Source organism: Heterocephalus glaber, unplaced genomic scaffold (genome assembly GCF_053883595.1).
Source record: "Heterocephalus glaber isolate CG9 unplaced genomic scaffold, H.glaber_assembly_v1.0 deba00000281, whole genome shotgun sequence".
NCBI classification, from domain to species: Eukaryota; Metazoa; Chordata; class Mammalia; order Rodentia; family Bathyergidae; genus Heterocephalus; species Heterocephalus glaber.
Window position 1 is genome coordinate 18308329 of NW_028258139.1, and position 20158 is coordinate 18328486.

The following is a 20158-nucleotide window of genomic DNA, read 5'->3' on the forward strand; positions in this document are numbered from 1 at the left end:
TATGATTATTAAAAATATTCAGAAAATACCTCATAATTGAACAAGTGAATGAGTAAATATTGCAGAAAAAGTGTGGCATCTTCCATTATGATTCTTCACTAGCCCTCATAGAGGTTGCTTATTTCAGCTACTACTTCTGTATTTTCATCAGGAAGTGTCTACCTCCTTGAAAGTTCTATTATGGACCAAACCCAGCATACAAAGAAGAGAAGCATTAAAAATCTAGCTTAGTTCCCCACACATTAAAAATATCAGTGATGATGGAGATGATGGTTACGATGACAATAAAGGTAGTGATAATAAAGTAAGTGTTAGATTAAAAGAGGAAGATTCAAGGATAAAATCATATAGCAATTTATTATCCTCTAAAAAACTTACTCTATAAATCTGTTCATTCTGCCTTTTCCATTATCCTATTTGGATAAAAAGGAAGTGCTTTTCATGACTTATATGGTCACTTTCAAGTGAAATACAGTGACTTCTTATCACAAGGACAGTCTCCATTCCATGAGTAATACTTCAATCCTAGTACCGTTCAAACTTTGAATTTTACATATAGCCCTCAATTCGTTTCTTCCCTAGTTCTTTCCAACTGAAAGAAATCAGCCTGAAGTAAAAAACAGGATCCTAATTGCATCTTCTGCAGGTTAAGACCTGAGGATGGGATGAGAGGCAAGAAAATGTGACTGTTGGTGCTAGAAGCAGATTCTAACACCTATACATGGTAGATAAATGAAACGTTCTGCACTTGGGAAGTGCTCTAAGCTAAGACTTTTGCAAATGCACTATGGCATTTTTTATGGTATTTATTTTTATGGTATTCCTGGGGATTCCCAATGCGAGGGATTTTTCATCTGTAATGGTGCACGAGCTGTTATCTCCTTAAAACTCTTCCAAATTTCTGGTTTTTGATGAAACAATCTCTGTTTCATCCACATTGTGAGTCTGTGACACCACACACACACACACACACACACACACACACACACACACACACATAGATTCATCAAGCTGGCAGGAAACATGAATCTATACCAAATTAATCCATATGAGTGCAATTTTAGCACATTCTTTACAGCCTCAGGCACTGTCACATGGTCACATGCTTACTGATCCTTGCTTTTCACAAGGCTGAATGCATCACAAGTGTCAACACTGAGTGCACTGCTAGTGGGGACAGAGGATGGAATCCATCAGATGCCTCAGCAGTCTTTAGAACTTCCCCTCACTTTACTTTGGTTATAGAGAAGGGTCCCCCCATTCCTCCTCAAGGTGACATCAGGATTCAAACCTTTCCCAAAACTAAGGAAACTATCACTGGTATTCTGTCGAGACTTAATGTATAGTGAATCTTAAAGTGGTTTTTAAAACATGCTATCTAGAAGAAAGATTTATTTTAAGAAAATAAAATTTAAAATAAAATAAAAATTATTTGAAAGCTTAAAATGTTCTAACAACCAAAAAAAAGGTCTTCTCTAATTGGAACTACTTGGTCTCAACATCAATCTTTGTTTCGCGGTTTTGTTGAAATTTGGCTATCTCAAATTTAACTCCTTCCTCAGTGGTCTTGTAACCACTATCTATATCTATATCTATATCATCTTCTTTTATAACCTAAAAATACACTTACTCTAATATTTTTCATAAATGTTTATTTTTTCACTTTTTAAATCTCAAATGAAGATTTTAACCTACCTCCCAGTTGTATTGTAGATGTCACTGAGGAGGCAACAAGCAGATAAGGCACCATTGCAGAGCTAAAGAAGGCCAAGACTCAGATGTGACAGTACAGGGGACATGGCAAGAAAGATGTGCAAGTTGAGACTGAAAGTAATCAACAAATACGTGATCAGTTCATTCTTATCTTCGGGAGAAATTCTTTGGTAAAGACTAACAGTGCTGTTGACTAGTGGTATTTTAGGTTCTAACATAAAATGTAGAATTAATATTTAGATAAAAGAATTTGCTTACAGAGATAACCTTCTGATACACAGTCCCCAGCGATTTTGAAAAGTGACATCTTTTCAGATGTCTTCATGGCACTTGACAGACTTAAAATTGCAGAAGCCTGATATTGCTATATGTTTTTCTCCCTGGAGAGGGCTTTGCATGAGATGTCATAAAAAGGGGAAAAAACACTGTTATAATCCATGCTTTATGTGAAGCATAGGGATGAAGAAAGCAGGAAAGAGCAGGTAAGGTAGGGAGTGAGATAGGTGATACTGATCAAATAAATAATTGTCATCAAAATTCCATGTCATCATAACTTTAAAACGGATGGGGGTGAACCACCTCTACAGTTTATGGTTCTAGGTTTACTCCTGGGTAGAATCAAAAATTTACAGCAGGAAATCAAGAACTTCTTTATGAGTGTGAAAAGTGGATTCTTTACCCATTTAATTTAAGCTTACTGAATTCTCCCAAGTTGCCAATACCTGAACAGGAGCTGAAGAAGCAAAAACTTAAGTGTTTTTTTTTTTTTTTTAATATATGGTGTCAGTAATTATGACTGTAAGTGGAAGAGAAAAATGAATAGGAGGGACACAAAGGATTTTTAGGGCAGTTGAAAAACTGTTTATACTACAATGATAGGTGCATGTAATTGTATATTCGTGAAAACCCATAAAGTGCATAACATTAATACTCATCCATTATGAAAGATGTAGTAGTCTGCTGGGGGATATTAGTAATGAGTGAGACAATGTATATGAATGATATATATATATATATATATATATATATATATATATATATATATAACCTCAGTGCATTCATCTTAATTTTGCTGTTAACTAACCTGAAAGTGCTCTAAAAATAAAGTTCTTCTGAAGGTAAGTGTGTCAAGAATTGTAAGTTATTCATCCTATTAAATGCAGTCTATCATTTAAAAAACAAGAAATCAACCAGTACTCCATGAGGACAATTTGTCTTCTCAGAGCCTGAAGTAGTAACTTCAATAAATGTTGGACAAGTAAATAAAAGAAAAACTGAGGTTATTCTTTTAGCTTATTAGCACACTGTATAAAATTATTTCTAGGTCATGTATATAGAATATATATAAAATATAAAGTAATTTATGCTTAAAGTTGGATTTCATCCCCAAGGTCTTATTATGTATATGGAAATATTTCAACATTAAAAAATCCAATAATGACACATTTCTAGTCCTGTGACTTTCAAATAAGGGGTACGTACCTTTCATTAAAATTCAGAATCATTGTTGTGGGACTAAATGAGAAACACTCAAAAAATTCTAAGGTAATAGCGAGGAAACGGTAACACAGTGAGACCAGTTTGATACTGCTCACTTGATAAGAAAATGTTGCCTAGACAGTGGTCTTTTGCCAGCACACTTTGTGTATACCTGCGTTGTTACTCCAGACCTCCAAGAGGACCACTAAGCTTTCCTCCACATTCACGCTTAGGATGTTCTATGTTGCTTGTCATAGTCACTTTCCTTTGTTGATGGGAAAAAATACCCAACACCCACCACTTAGGGGGACAGGTTTATTTTGTCTCATGGATACAGGCCAAGGCCAGGTGACTCCAAGCAGAAACAGCATGGTAGAAGGGCTCTCTGGAGCACAGCTGCTCACCTCGTGGCAGCTGAAGCAGGGAGCTGAAGGAGGAGCTGAGGAAGGAGATAGACATTCCAGGTCACCCCACAAGTGATCCATGTCCTGCAAACAGGCCCCATCTCCTAACAGAACAGTGCATGATCCAGTCATGTTCCAAACATCTGAGGCTTTGGGGGACACCCCATATCTAAACCATCACCTTAGTGAAAATTCATAGACAAAACTTTATATTCCTACACAGGACTTAGATCTAACAAGACAAAAACATTTCAGCATATTACAAAGGGTCTCCATCCAGTTATCTCCACAATGTCAAAAGAAACTGAAAATGTGCTGTTGTGGATCCAAGTAGTGCTTGCAATCAGGAGTACAAATTACCATCGAAGAGGCTACGATTGTGTTTGCCCTGTAGCATAGTCTTCAGAACACACAGAATTGTGCCTCCTCCTGCCATTTTAACCTGATCATCCTACTGCCTCTCAAAGGGCAACAGTGTTAAATTCACAACTATGACTCTAGCTGAAGTTCTCGGGAATTGACCGCTTTAGTGCCAAGCTGAGTATTTCAAAAAATCAAAAATGTAATGAATAAGTTATAGTTTTTCAAACCCTACAAAAATAGATGAAGTCAGGCTAGTCTCCCAAAAGTGATGGAATGACAATAAAATTATCATGTGGCCAGTTTTGCTGATGGAGTGGGTGGACTCAATGGCCATTGACTGCTCTATAACCCTTAGATTTCTGTTGAGCCCTGCTTTGGGTTTAACTAAGTATAAAATAAGAGGAAATAATCCCCAGCTCTTAAATTTTATAGAATTCAAATTCCAAAGCCTAAAGGCTTCAAAAAGACTTTTAAAAACAGATTTGAATTGAAGAGATGAATCTCCTGCTGTTTGGTCCCTCTGCCAGAAAGTTCATCCTTCAACTAATTAGCAGAGAAATGAGCCTGCACTTTAACCCACTTACTTTTGGAATTAATCATCCTGAGTCTACCTATTTTAATTAAGTGTATTTAAAGTTTACACAAAGGGATTTAATTAGACTTAGCTTCTTTGCCTGGCTGGGAATCCCAGAAAGGGCACTTACACCATCTAAAACTTTACCCTCATGGAGCAGGATTGACCTCATGCCCTCTGAGATCCAAGCTCCATGTTTTCCCTAAAGATGTGGAAGTTCTGAAAGCATTCTCCTGTTTGCTTTGCTCTTTAATCAGTTTTTAAATTGATGTATCTGTGTTTGCTTAGCCTAGAACTGTAGATTTATAATAGGAAATGATCTTAGATCTTATCTAGCACAGTTTCCTTATTTTCTTCCAAAAACACACCAGGTTCAAGAGAAAGAATAACTTGAGTGACCAGGGGACAGTGGAGATGGTGGCAGGGTTGAGAAGGCAGTTCTAGCACTCATAGTCAGTCCCCATTTTCCAGCCCACAGTGCAGTGTGGTGTGCACTGGACTCTAGGAGTGAGCATTTGTGGTAAGCTATTGAAAACTGTCTATTTACTGAACGTTAGTCAGTCACTTACTATTCACGATGTTAACCACAGAGAGCTCTCTTTTGCATAACCACACACCATTTCAAAATTGTTTTGACCAAACACCTTAGAGTGCACTCTGACTTCTTTCTTATTTCAAATCCATGTTTACTTGGATGTTGTTTACTTGGTTTTCCTTTTTTTAAAAAAAAATTTAAGATGAGTAGAAGTCCTCACCACTGCTTTAACTAACGTAAAATTTATTCATTCTTTGAAACCATCACATGTGAAGAATATTGAAGACTTAAAATTGGGATAAGGAAGTAAAGACAAGGAGTATTAAACTTGCAGTTTACAAAAGGTGGGGTATAAAAATTTGATTTCTCCCAATTCCAGACACTTTTGCTGAGTACATAAATAAATATAATACATATGGACAGATGGAAATAATTCAGATAAGATCCCTGCTAGTGTCATATTCTAGATTGGAAGACAGGGAAAGCATATAGTGAACGATATCTAGGTTCCCCAAATAGATTTCAGAACACCAAATACAAACACTAATGAGGGGTAAGGTACTCATAAATACAAGGAAGGAGCTTTTGGTGGGTTTGGCTTTTATTACAGATTTGTTTTATTTTTCTGAAACATTAATAATCATAAAATAATCTAAAACTAATATGAGCCCAGTGATTTTCAGTGGTCTGGCTATACAGGTATAAACAAATATGCTTCACAAACACAAATTCTAAAGCAAAAATAATGAAAAATAGAAAATAATGGTACTTAAAATAATCTCAGTTACAGGCAGTGTTAAGTGGAAATGTGAACCAGATATCCAAATCAGAGACGGACACAGAGATAACTGCACATGGGAAGCTCGGCTTTTCCTCTGTGGTCAGAACTTGAATGAAGTGAAGGGATATGAGTGGGAAACACCTGGAAAAATATCCAGGCAGAAGGAGCATCAAATACAAAAGCCATGAGTAGGACCCTGCTTTGTAAAGTGTGCAAAATAACAAAGAAATCAGGGTAGCCAGAGTCCAGTAAGGAAGGAAATGGTAAGAAATAAAGAAATGACTTTTAAGACCTTGTGAAGCCTCATATGCCATAGCAAGTTTTTGATTTAATTATAATTCTGATAAGTGAACATGGGCTCACGTATGCTTATTTTTAAATATAATTTCATGTCTCCCTAAAAGGTTGCAAAAAATAGTATAAGAAGCTATAATTTGTCCTTTACCCAGAATTATCCTTTTGAACATTTGGTTCTATTTGCTTTATTAATCTTTATTTCACTCTCCATATAGGTTTTTTACTCTCAAGATATACATACACATATATACTTTTTTCTGAATGATTTAGCAGAAGAGATTGATTTGACTTGGAGATTTAAAGCACCCCTAGAAGAAAAAAGATATTTAAAAATACAGAACACAAATTTGAACAGTTAATATTTAGTGTTTGTAGACCTTGATATTTTTTTTTACTGATTCATTGCTTTTAATGAAACACCAGATTTGACAGCTAAATTATCAGCGGGATAAAAGTATATTTTTATCTTTAATTATTTTTGTAGAGTAGGACATGTGCATATCCATATAAAAGAAGACTGTGTAGCAGATGCCTCCTAGAATCAACCAGTTCTTGTAAACATAGCATTGTGCAGATTTTCATAATTTTGATTCCAAAATTGAGAACAATTAGATTAAAGGCAAAATTAGTAGCCAGCGAGGGGTGGGGGGAGTCCAGTTTGACTTCCTCCAACATGTGGTACCACTCCTCCCTTCAAAAAACAAAACAAAACAAAAAAACCTAGCAGCACATAAAAAAGTTACAAAACGTTTCAGTACTCTTTTTTCCCCTCCCATCAAAAACCAAACAAAACTAAAGTGCAGCACCCATAAAAGTGCCAAGAAAATAGCCAAGTTCTTCCTTTCTGGTAACAAAATAGCACTTGGCCTCAGCAATCTTAACCAAATTATACAGTGTCCATCATTTTGGGTTCATCATCTTCTTTATGTACCAATGAATTTAAACTGCAGAGAGCTGTGGTTGTATTGATAGAATACCGAAGATAATCTGGGTTCTGTGGTAAGGATTCTAATAAACCTATAGATCCAACACCAGAGAGGAGAACATGATCCTGAACTGTCATAGGTTGAAAACTTTGTGACTGAGAATAAAGTTTTACTCTTGACTTAAATGCTTCAAGTTCATTTTTGAATGCTTCAAAATAACCTTCTTCCTCTGCTTTGGTTTTCTGGAAAAATAAATGAAAACATCCTCTTGGATCCACATTACAGTTTTTGGCCATTTCCATAATAAACTGCATTACAACAGCTTGATGTGCTATTTGTTCCATTAGAGCCCCTTTCTGTTTGGCTTCTAGGTGAAAACAGCATAAAATAAGATATTTAGCAGTTTCTTCACATACAAGGAATGGATGGTCAGACACAAATCTCTGACTGTCATCCCATCCACTCAACATAGCAAATGTCTGATTTTTGCTTCATATTTCTGTATGAATGATTTTGATGTATCTTCATCTTCTGTTTCTTTTCTTTTATCTTGATTAATAAAACTCCTATTAAAAACATTCTTGCTAATGGCATCCATGTTCCACAGACACATCCTCTCTCTGTGTACTAGAGCTTCTTTCTGTCACCATTCTTCCCACTGCCTCAGTTCTGATACTGTTGTTTGTGCTTTGGCATGTTCCTGATCCAAGGACTCAGAGTTATGCAGTGCTAAAATACCAAGTTTCTGCTGAGCTTCAGCAAGATTCCATTTGCATGCCACAGAGCTCCTCTCAAACTCTGTCTGCTTTTGGCAAGCCAGCTCAATTTCATGCCCATCCATCTGCACGTTACCGCCCGGCAGCGGTGGGCAGCAGGGAGAACCGGAGGACACGTCCAAGTCACGCTCTTCCTCAGGCTCACCCCCTGCTTGAGGGAGGCTCGAAGGTCCTGGCGGCGGCAACGGTTGCTCCACGGCCCGCTGGCCCTCACCCTACAAACGCCACTGCCAAAGGACTCGAAGTGAACAGAACCCACTGCACGAATCCAGGCGCTTCAGCCGGCCGGGGCCATTACCCCGACCTTGATAATTTTAATAAGTATAAGCCAGTTATTTTGTAGACATTCCTAATTTGTATTTGTCTAATAAGATTCATTTGTCTCATAAGACTTTGATAGGAATACTATCAGAATTATGAGGAGCCTTTTTCTATGCAAGCCATTAGATTATATATAGCTGTGGAGCTCCCACATACTTAGTGAGGCCAGCCTTTTAATTTTATCCTATTGTGTGGGTCTATATTACAGCAACATTATGATCTTCATTTGAATTTCTCTGATGAAAAATTATTTGAGTACTATTTGTTTGGCTTTAGATATTTTGTGTTCCCTTCGTGAAGTATCTGTTCATATGTTTAGCCATTTACATCGGTCTATTCTATCATTACTGTATTTTTGTTCTTAATATATTTTGGCTGCAGATTCTTTTTGTATTTTGAATATTTTCTTCCCATATGTTACTTGTCAATTCAGTTTTCTTAACATTGTTTTTTGATCAGAATTTCAATTTTAAAGGAGATCATTTTGCAATTTTTAGTTTTATTCATTTTGTGTCCCTGTGAAGAAATATTTGGCCAGAATCAATACCATGGTCTTTCTCCCAAATTTAAGGCAGGTGTTCCCTTTCCATGTTACCCATCATGAATTCCACCATATGAATATCTAATTGGTCATGCATTTCAGGGTTCCTCAGACTGTTTTCTGCCATCTTCCTTCTTCGGTTATGTTCCTTGAAGTTAATTTAGAGGTCCAGTTAAAACAATTCTGAGACAATATATTCACTCATTCCATAAATGTTGACAACTTTCTATGATATTGAAGGTACTGTTGTAGCTCTTGGTATCATCCTCTGTGACCTTGATACTACTGAACAAATTTTCATTGTGCGCCTCCCGAATGCCAGTCATGATTCCAAGCACCATTCCCATGAAGTGTGAGTTTCAATACCTGGATTCAAGTCTAAATCTATTTTATGCCAAAGTTCATGTTCTTTCTATGAGCCAGAAAATAGTAGACCTGAGAGGCCTGTCTGGTTTATTGTTTTAGTAATGCTTTACTTTTTTGTTCCTTTGAATCTTCCATATCATATGAATTATAGCTGACACCAGCTTATTTTCTCTCATACTCTTTTTTCCCCTCTTTCAGAAAGGAAGATTTTTTTAACTATATACCAGAGAAACTAATGAGTTCTGGAACAAAGTTCCTCCTGGATATTCAGGGACTGAGGAGTATCCCGCAGTATGTGGATGACTTGTCTGTGAGCGTCACTAAGGGATTCACAAGGACGGTGCCTTGTCAGCTCTCAATGCTAGTTATTTACAGAGGAGAGCCACTCATCAGCTTCCCACAGAACTGAGGGCCATCTGAGAAGCAAAAATGGATTTTAATGGAAATTCCTAATGTTGGAATTATGGCATGCCTTCACTGAGGGATTGCCCCATCTTCGATTTGTCTTCATTCTATGATAAGGTAATTTTCTTACCATCAATGAAAGCTAAATTTAAGTATTTTTTCTGGGAAGAAGATGGGGGAAAGATTAAATGTTAACAGTTTTAACATAGCATATGCAAGGAGTCTTTAACTACATCCATAAAAGGGATCAACAATTATTTGAAATGGGCTTATAATGATGATGCTAATGTCTATTTTTATAAGATCTTGCATCAGCGTAACTACATTCACAGTAAACTTGTCAGATGTCAACAATACTGGTGCTGTAATCTAGTTCCCAGGTTTATTAACTGCTGTGCCCTGTGGCATTTTCACAGAATGACTGTATAACATTGAGCCAGAGGCCGCTTTCACTTCTAACATAAATACAAGAACAACCTTAATAAAACAGATGAATTACACTGCAGTGTAAATTAGACTGTTCTAATAGACTCCAGTGGTGAATGTAGTGAAATAGTAACCAATGTGATTAGGTTTACTACACCAAAGACAGTGACTGTAAATCATGAATGCCTGCCAATTTTTATTTTATTTTATTTTACTTTATTTTATTGGTTTTTTCATTCACATTTCTCACCTCTTGAGGGAGCAATTGATATGCCTGTGGATCACAGCTCAGTGCTCTGCAGACCTTAGCCAGCTTTTCCAGGTCTATGCTCAGACCCACAGTGCAAATGCAGAGAGAGTCCACAAAACCTGAATACCTCCTGCACCTGACTAGAGATGTAAGCCCAAGAGTAATAGTGAGCATAGTGGACATGCCAAGGTATCAGACAGGAGATTTGAATTATTTATGTGCAGATAGGTTTTGGAAGTGTCGTGTAAAATATTCTTTTGCTGTTGTTGTGTTGTTGCTGTGGTTCTGGTAGAAGCAGACTAAACTAAGGAAATTGAATCCAACTCTGTAACAAAAGTGGTAACAGACCGGGAGAGATGGTTTTGGGGGAAATGTCATTTTCTCCATGAAAGTAATAGGTGGACGTGAAGGTTGGAGGACACAAAAGAAAGCCACCCTAAAATTCTATTTTGTAGACAAACTAATTTGTAAAAGCTTAGTGTTAACCATGTTTGACCTAGCATGTGTAAAGTAAAAGAACCTGCATTAGGAGAGAGTAATCGTCAAAAGAAAGTGTGGGTACAAACATTCCTCACTAGAACAGTGCCTAGGAAAATAAATTAGTCATTTTTTTTTCCAGGAAAGAACCTTTGGGCCTATCAGGATGAAAACTTACCCCAAGGAAAAGAATGAGCAACTATCAGAAATTTAGCTCAATGCCTAGTCTTGGGTTCTACGAGAAGAACTTCCAAGAAAAAGCACATTGTTTGGTATGTATATTTGGCTACTGGTTTAGTTTCTATTTGTGTTGAAATTCAAAGTTGGAAAGAGGACGAAAATGAGTTATTTCACTAAAAATTATTAGAAGAAAGGACTTGTGGACTTTTTAACATTTCATTTAGTGCACAAAGCAGAGGAGGATCTTGGGTTTACGTAACAGCTTTATGGGGCAAAGTTTAAAGAACTTATTTGTATGGCAACACCCATAGGAGTAGTAAGTGCCTGTTTTTATGAGAATATCTGCATTTAATCTGTCTTCCTGAGAGCAGAAGCTGTGTCCAACTCACCTCTGCACCATCAACACCTATTGCAGTGAGCTGCACAGGAGATGGGCAATGCGCGTGTACCAGACTCTGCTGCAGGGAAGAGCCAGGGACCTGGCATTGACCTAAGCAGCAACCTAGATCTTTAGCTCACAAGGATGTGTCCGCATACTGAATGACTAATGTATTCAGAAGACCACAAAAGACCAGAGGGTTGATATTGGAGCCAATGCTTTGGCAAAGAGAGAAGGGCCTGGTATTTTAATAGGCCAGGGGTAGCTAGGGGTGTGACTCAGTGGGCATCACCAGCAGCAAATTTGCAAAGGAAGGAGATTTGCTTTAACACAGTGTAAATCTTTGGCTAGTTTGCTAACTTCATGGGTGAGAGTTTGCAGAAACTCCTTCATGGGTGCCTGTAGCAGATCACACAGCACATTGACAAGGAGAGGAGAGATGGGCTGGTGGCAGATGATGCAGGCAGTCAAGGGGGATGGAGAGCAGGATTGCCTTACTCCACACACATAGGCTGGCGAACATCTGTGTTGCAATCCATTGCCCAGAGTGGAGAGCAATGGAAACATTGTCTAAAAGAACAATGCTTTCTCAGTCTAAGTGGGAAAACTTAGTCAAAGTGAAGGTTACACAAACTTAATGGCAGGTTGAAGATTGGAAGGCAGGTCTCCTGAATCTCTTTTTCATCTTAATTCACTGAATTTTGAATGATTTTAGTTTTTATATAAAACTTGAATGTTATATGCTAAACCAAGAATTATAAGTTGTTTTCTTGCCTTTTGTATTCATGCTTCAATAACTGTTTTAAAAGAGGTAAAATAAATTGCGATAAAAATTTGATTCATTCATTTGCTTGACAAGTGTTTGTCAGGTTTTAACATTGATTCAGGCCATGGGCCCCGTGGTGCGATTGTTCTTGTGCCCAATTTTCCAGTCTACCTATGGACATGCCTGTGTATTTCTAGATTTAGACAAAGATCTGATGGATTTCAGATAAATATACAGAGAAGGTGCAAAGCAAGTCTAGTGAAAATATTCTAAATCATCCAAATGGAATGAGATACCTTTCTTGGTTGCTCATGGAATGAACAGTCAAGGCATGCATGAAAGAGTGCTATGCTATTGTCCTTAGCAAGTTCTTAACCCATCTTCAGTTACTTCTTGCTAAACAGCCAGGTTAATGTATCTCACCTTCAGGATCAAAAGACAATTGGGAAGTTAGGAAAGGGAATTGTGGGTACCAGGACGAAGTTGCTGACAAAGACCAAAGTTTAAATAAAACATGTTCAGTGGAGATGAATCAATACTTTATTTGTTAAGGAGAAGTAAAAGTACAAAAAGACTTGTACAACAGAGCATAAAAAAGTGGGAAATCAATTCTACTTAATTCAGAATGCTTGAAGAGTCACCTATGCCATTATGTATGAATAATTCAGGAACAGAAATTTATTGCAGACACACATTGTTTGGTTTGGATTTCACACTGCCCCTCATTTGACCTAAATCCTGTAAAGAATGATATCTAACTAATTGAAATAACATTTTTCAAGTAAGACAATGCCTCAAGAGTATCCCTAACCTGATCCTGAAATAGAATATGGATGATAAAGTATCAGATAGAATTTGTTTTAATGGTACAATATTTTAGCATGTTAACTGTGAAGAGATGAGGATTCTCTTGTCTGTCCATTGTCACAAGTTAGAAATAAATTGGAGGGAAAGAAACCTTGCAGATAGCTTTTCTTCCCTTCGATGTCAGTCATATTGAAGCAGTGCTCATTATTATTTCCTGCTGCTTACACACAAGCTAAGGAGACACCGTCAAAAGCAGGAAATTGAGGAGTAGGAGGCTATGGCAAGTCACTGGGGAAGAGAGTTCCCTGAGTTTCAAACAGAACTGCACCTCGCTGTATCAAGGAAACAAGTGTACTCAGTCCAGCAATGTGAATTTGGTAATGAGGAACTTGAAACTTAAGACTTGAATAGACCTTATCGAAGCCATTCACCCACCCAATAAAGAGTCTGAGCCCAGATGCCAGATTCTTTCTTACTGAATGGAGGGTCTTTCTAGAATGATACTATTCATGGGCTTTGCTGCTGTTGTTACATCTGATACACTACCAATGGTGCTATCCTTCAGTAGCAGTTATTTTAAAATGGTTTCCTATAACTTTTCAAGCCCTGTCATGAAAGTTTGATTGATTAAACCATCAGACATGAAGAAAATGAGGTATGGCTAAATGGACATTCTTCGTGTCACAGAGTGCAGAGCAAGACTGCAGCTCAGGTCCCCGCACTGGGCCCATTAGGCAGGAGTGTGTGTGTTAGTCCCATGTGGAAGGTTCTCATGAAGATTCCATGCAAAGGGTCTGGGCAGGACCTGGGAGTCTACACTTACAGTAAGTTCCAGGTTGCCGTTATAGAATTAGATGGCAGTGTGAATAACAAGGTTCAAAGTCATTCTGCTTCAGTGGTACTAATTCTTTGAAGAAAATACAGTAAATTCCTGAAATAATACAATTATGAACCTACAATAAGCATAATCACAAAAATAGTACAGGGTTGTTGTACTATTCACGGTTCTCCCAGGAAGTTGTTGAGCTTGTTCTAACTATCTATCTAACTGTCTGTCTATCTATCTATACCTATATACAGAGACTATATATAAATGACTAACACAATCTATATAAATAGGGAAGGGTGGAGAGGATGAAGGGAGGACAGGGAATGGGGAAAAAATAAGAACCAAGATACATCATGTGCAGGTACAAGTACCCAATGATAAATGTAAACGTATTGTATACCTAAAATGTACCAGTAAAAGAATTTTTTTTAAAAGATTGATTTATATCTATCTAAATATATCCCATTTTTTCATATGGAAAGATAAACAGAAATATCTGTCTTCACTAGATGATCAAAGAGAATTGTTACAAATAATTGGCTTATGTGATTTTGGAGATGGTTAAGTCCCAAAATATAGAAGGTGAGGCACAATGTTGGAGATATGGAAAGCTGAGGTTTCAGTTCAAATTTCAAAGTAGAAAATTAATGTTCTAGAGCAAAGGCCACTAGGTAAGAGGAATTTCCTTTTCGTCATGGAAAGGTTAGCCTTTTTGCTCTAGTCAGTCTTTCAACAATCAGATAAGCCATCCCCTGTCTACTGTCCTTAAGAAGGGCCATACTCAGATTGTTGATTCAAATGTTAGTCTTGCCAAAGATAACCTCACAAAAACACTAAGCATATTTGACCAATTATATGGGTACTCTATGGCCCAATGAAGTGGACACATACAATGACCCACCACAGTCATAGTATTTTGATGCTAATAAATATTCTGTGCCAGTGGCTAGTATTGAATTCTGAAGGTCTGTTTGTAAACTGAAATCTGCATATACTGTTGGGAGGTATTGGCTTAAATATGTATTAAGACTTTGTTGATATTTTGCCTTCCTTGGAATTCCAAGTAAATGATGAGTCCAGAACTCTCCTGGTGAGTTTGCATCCACTCCTTTTTGACTTAGGAAGAATGTGTCAGGAAGGTATGACTCACTTTCCAAAACCCAAGTACCACCCCAATTTACAGATTCACAGAATCTGTTTTCTGCACCAAGATTCACCCTCACCTCCATCACAAGCCTGTATATGAGAGGAGCTAACTGGTATGAGCTTTATTGCATTTCTTCATTCAGACTGCCAGAATACTCAAAATTGATTACTGATTCATCAGACAGAGACTTTCCATTCCTGTGAAGCTAGTAAAAGTCCAAATGTTGTTTTCCTTTATTGGAACTAGACCACTGGAGGCTTTTCATAAAGGACAACATGCTTACGATCACATGAAACAGGTGAAGTATAACTCTACTAATTTTAGTACAATAGAGTCACTACATTCTTGAGTGACATTCTGGCATCCTAAAATGTGAAGAGACTTACAGATATGTGAACTTTGGTTTTAACCCTAATACTATCATGTTCTAGGTGCTTGACCGTCATCAAATTTACTTGTCTCTTGATTTCATAGGCTTTATGAGAATAGGAACAACAACAAATAAAGGCTATTTTATTTTTTATTTTTTGGTACCAGGGATGGAACTCATGACCTTGTGATTGCAAGGTAGGTGTGGTGCCACTGAGCTAAAGGCTATTTTAAATTAAAGTACAACTCCAGTGGGTGGTCAATAAATTATAACTACCATTTTTTCTTTTTTTTGGTATCAGGGATTGAACTTGGATCCTTGTTCTTGTGAGGCAGGCACCAGAACCACTGAGCTAAATGCCTGGCCCGAGCTACCATTTTTATTTACTATCAGGCACATAGTTCCTGGTATCAGGTTCTATGCTACAAAATTTGAGTATAAAAATTGGATTAGTTATCTCCCTCTTATCACATTGGAAATTACTCTATAAGAAATATATTTATTTAGGCTATGGTCTGGGTGCTCCAAAACGTTGAGCCTCAGGTGCGGACACTTAATGGCAATGGCAAAGAGTGTTTGGTAGAGTGAACCACATCCTCTGAGAACCAGGAAGCAGAGAAAGATAGAGAGACCAAGATCTCAGGCTCTCTTCTTAGGGTACTGTGGGTATAGGACCTCACATAAGGCCGCTCTATGCAAGGGCCCGAAGCATCTCCCAGTACACTTTGGGAACTAAGCCTTTACATATGGATCCTAGGGAAATTGTATGCATAAAAAAACTATACCAAAGGTGGACCTGAATTGAATGTCCAGATTATTTTGCCTGCTTGGGAAATAAACATCATGGTAGACATAATTTAAGGAGGTTCACCTTGTCTAGCTTTACAGGACTGTAAAATCTTTGAGATTGGACATTGCTTTGATTTACAACACACATGTGTGTACCCACTTCTCAAAGAGATTGAAGATAGATTGCATCAGAATTAGTCTAGCTCACAGTCAAGTTTCGAGGGTTTTCACATATGCTGGGACTTGGCAAACCACTTCTTGAATAGTGAATAAATTTATTTTTCAGCGAGTGGGGATCAGAATGCAAGGAGGTATTTGGAGGATTTAAGTTTTCAAATTTCCTTTTTATTACTCTTCTCCTGTGGAGCCATTTTAGGCACCATTTTCTTTATATGCTACCCTCACCCCATGAAATTTTAATATCTCAGATGTCTTAGTTCATTTTCTGTTGTTACAACAGAATACCATACTGGGTAATTTATAAACAATAGAAGGTTATTTAGCTCCCAGTTCTGGAGGAAGTCCAAGAGTATGGCACCTGCCGGTGGATGGCATCTGTTGACAGACTTGTTGCTGCACCATATACTGGTGGCAGAATCACAGTGGGCCTGAGCAAGAATGCTAGCTTAGGTCTCTCTTTAGTTTCTCATAGAGATTCTAATGCTGTGATGGGGGCATCATCCATGACTCACCTTGACTATTTCCCAATACCATGCATGCAAATTACATTAATGTGCACATGTGGGGATTAAGTTTCCAACACACGAACATACATAGACACATTCAAATCATAGCAACAGGCATACTGCATGTTCATTAAATCTACTGTGTGTAATAGACCCTTGATGGATTGAATGAGAATAATTTACTTTGCTCCTGCCCCAGGACCATTATTTTTTGCCCTTTTGGAGCCAATTTCGGTTCACTTTAGAAGGAATAGTCAAAATCAGTACTGATTCTTGTCATACAAATTTGTGGTGAGAAAAGAGACCAGTCATTGAAAACAATCTCAGCAGGGTTACAAACGTGGTCAGCAATGAGGGATTCACAAGTGAAACAGCCTTTCCCTTTAGGAAATCTCTACATTCGAGGAAGTCATTTCATTCAGGAATTGTTGAAAGAGAAAAGAAAATAGATGGGTTGATTTTTCTTCAGACAAAATAGAGTAGTAATGAGATGCTTAGCCTACACTGTGAACTAGGAGAACCCTGTTCTTTGAGAATTTTATATCATTGAAATCTGCACACTCACAATGCAACATCAGTTCAGATGTCTGCCTTTCCGGCGTCTGCAGTGGGACAAGTGTTGCTTCCTGTTGTTGTGAGGCCAGGCTTAGTGCAGAGCATTAGGAAAACCTTCTTAGATTTGGTGAAGGTCTTTCTGAGCAAGGCAGAGTCAGTAGAGGTTGCTTTGGAGTGGGGTGGGGACACATCAAGGAAAAGAACTCCTGTGATTCAGGAGATTTACAGTAAGAGGGATCTGACAGCGTGAGTGTGAATGGCAGGGATACATTCAATGGTGAGGACTGTGATGTGAAATGGAGCAAGAGAAGAGGCAGGGTGAAGCTTGAATCATAGCTATCTTACAGATTTTGGTCTTTATCCTTAGGGCAGGGCTAAGCCATCACAGTGTCTTAAGTCAGTGAGTGGGTTTGTGATGTGATTAAACTCTCGTGGCTGTCTTATGGAGAACAGATGGAAACAGGGTAAGGGTGAGGAGGAGGGAGGACTAGCAAATTAGAGAAGGGAATATGAATAGTACAATTATGAGAAAATTGCAGGCTTCCAGATGAGAGAAAATGATAATGTAAAGTAGGGTAGTGTAGCTATCAGGGAAAATATGGAAAGTATTTAGGGGATGAACTTAATAGAATTATTTTCAAGATTGATTAAGGGTTGAAAACAAGAAATACCAATGGATCTATTAGCTTACCTCAGTGGATGTAGGTACATTTCTTAAATACAGACCAAGTATTAGATGAAATATATTGAATTTCTTCTTAGATGCCTTGAATTTTACATGACCGGAAGACAATTAAATGAAGATCTGATGGGGAAAATTAGAAACATGCCAAAGTACAAGTAGGGAATCTTGGCTGGATTGTAAATGTGGCCTCCACCTGTGCCTCCACACTAATTTAAGTTTTGGTGTGAATGAAGTCACTCTGAGAAGGAGAAGGAATAGATGGAGTCTTCAGAGCACTAATATATAACACTGCATGGGAAAAGGATTATTTTTGATTTTTAAAATGTAATTTTCTTAGCAATGCAGACATTTCTTATTGTTGGCATGGAGACTAAATAAAATATGTGGAGAGTTTCAGCTTAGATTATGTCAGGTGCTCATTAGAGATAAGGACTTTTCTGGAGATTTTTGAGCCATGGATTACAAACTGCCTTAATGACATCTATTGTAAATTTTCCCTTAGTGAAGTTTCATAGTTTTATCCATAAGTACAATATACCCAGTTAAAAAAAAAAGAACAAGAAAACACCTGTTCCTACGTTGCAACTGGATGTGTCCAACAAGGTATGAGTGGAGCATGATTTGAGCAATCTGGAGGTTTACTTCAAGGCAGCTGTTACAGGATGGATGAGCTCATGCCTTTCTGGGTATCCTTCCTTGAAAAGGCTGACAAAAACTGGGTGCCAGTGTTCATTTTAAAATACAGAATGATACTTGAAAAGGAAAAAAAAAACCCTTTCCTAAGCTGTCATTTTAGTTTTCTGTCTCCTACAAATTGTTTATATCCAGCTTAAATCATTGTGCTCCTGGATTTTCTGGTATAGAACTAAGAGTTTTGTTACCTTGCAATCACTTAAACAAAGCATGTATACTCAAACTTTCAAGGGAAACTGCTAAGTAAAACAAGCAAACATATTTACATTTGGAAATGCCATCTTTGATAAATAGAATACACTTCCATACTATCATCAGATTCTACAAGCAAGTAAACTTTTTTTTTTTGGTACCAGGGATCAAACTCAGGACCTTGTGCTTGTGATGAGGCAGGCAGCAGAACCACTGAGCTAAATCTCTGGCCCTCAAGTTAGTAAATTTTTAAAATTGCCAGTCTTGGCGCTAGAACCCATCCTGTGGATGCCCGCAGCAGCCACCCCAGTGGACCACAGACATGCAGTATCTGAATCTGCACAGCAGAGGCACAAGGGGGAACATCAAGGCCATGGTTATGAGCCCCAGAAGATACAGCACAAGTGAACCACAGAGAGGGCCTCTCTGAGGCTCCTCAATGCAAATTGAAGCCCACTGAGAAAATGAAGAAAATCTCTTCAATAAAAGCACACTGGACCATCGTGGTTAGTAAATTGGTGGGATCAGCACCTCTCATAGACACCTGGACTCACTTAGTGGGGAGGACAGCTGGAACATGCAGTAGAACCTTGCAGAGTTTAATCCTACAGAAGGTCAAGTACCCCAACTTGGACCAGCCAGAAATCAGCCTGAAACTCAGTAGACTACAGCTGGCTTGCTGAGACTAACCAACTTAGACTGGCACACTGCTGCCCACATTGTCTACCAGGACAGCAGAGATGTATCCTGAGGGAGAGCTTTTTTTGTTTTGTTTTTATATATGTATATACGTATTTTTTTCTTTTCTTTTCTTTTTTTCTCTCTCTCCCTCCTGGCTCTATATTTCTCTCCCTCTTTGTTCCTGATCCTGTCCCATTTTGAATTCTCTCTCTCTCTCTCTCTCTCTCTCTCTCTCTCTCTCTCTCTCTGCCCTCTCAACTGTCACTATTATAGGAAGGTGAATTCAATTTCTAGCTTCCTTATTGTTGTCATTTTGTTCTGTAATTGTCTCTGTTTTTTGCTGTCTTTTCCTCCTGTATTCAACAGATTCCCACAATTTGTGTGATCTTCCAATGTCCACTAGCCTCACCTCTAACCTTTCCCTCTCCCTCTATCTCTCTATTCCTCCCTCCCCTTCTAAATCCTTATCCTAAAGGGAAAATTTGCCATATTTAAGGCTTTACTTACTACAAACATATTTTGGGTTGGCCCTAGATTTTGATCTAGCTTGCATGGTTAAAAGTGACAGATTAACTGCTACCACAAATTGTCATTTTCTAAGCTGTGTTTGATGCTATTGTTGACGCTGATTGTGTCAATTGGGCTAAGGGGTCACGATTGATCTAATCAGTTGTCCTCCCTGATATACTGAAAATGAGATTGTCTAAGAGTCATTTGAAACTCAATGCCTAAAGAGTCCAGCTATACCTTGAAGATATCTCTGAG

At 38.0% G+C, this 20158-nt stretch overlaps 1 pseudogene; it reads right to left on the reverse strand.

Annotated features, from left to right (window-relative positions):
- Positions 1 to 7032: 7032 nt before the first annotated feature.
- The window catches only part of LOC101717021 (hsp90 co-chaperone Cdc37-like 1 pseudogene), a 39707-nt pseudogene continuing 26581 nt past the window's right edge, over positions 7033 to 20158 (reverse strand).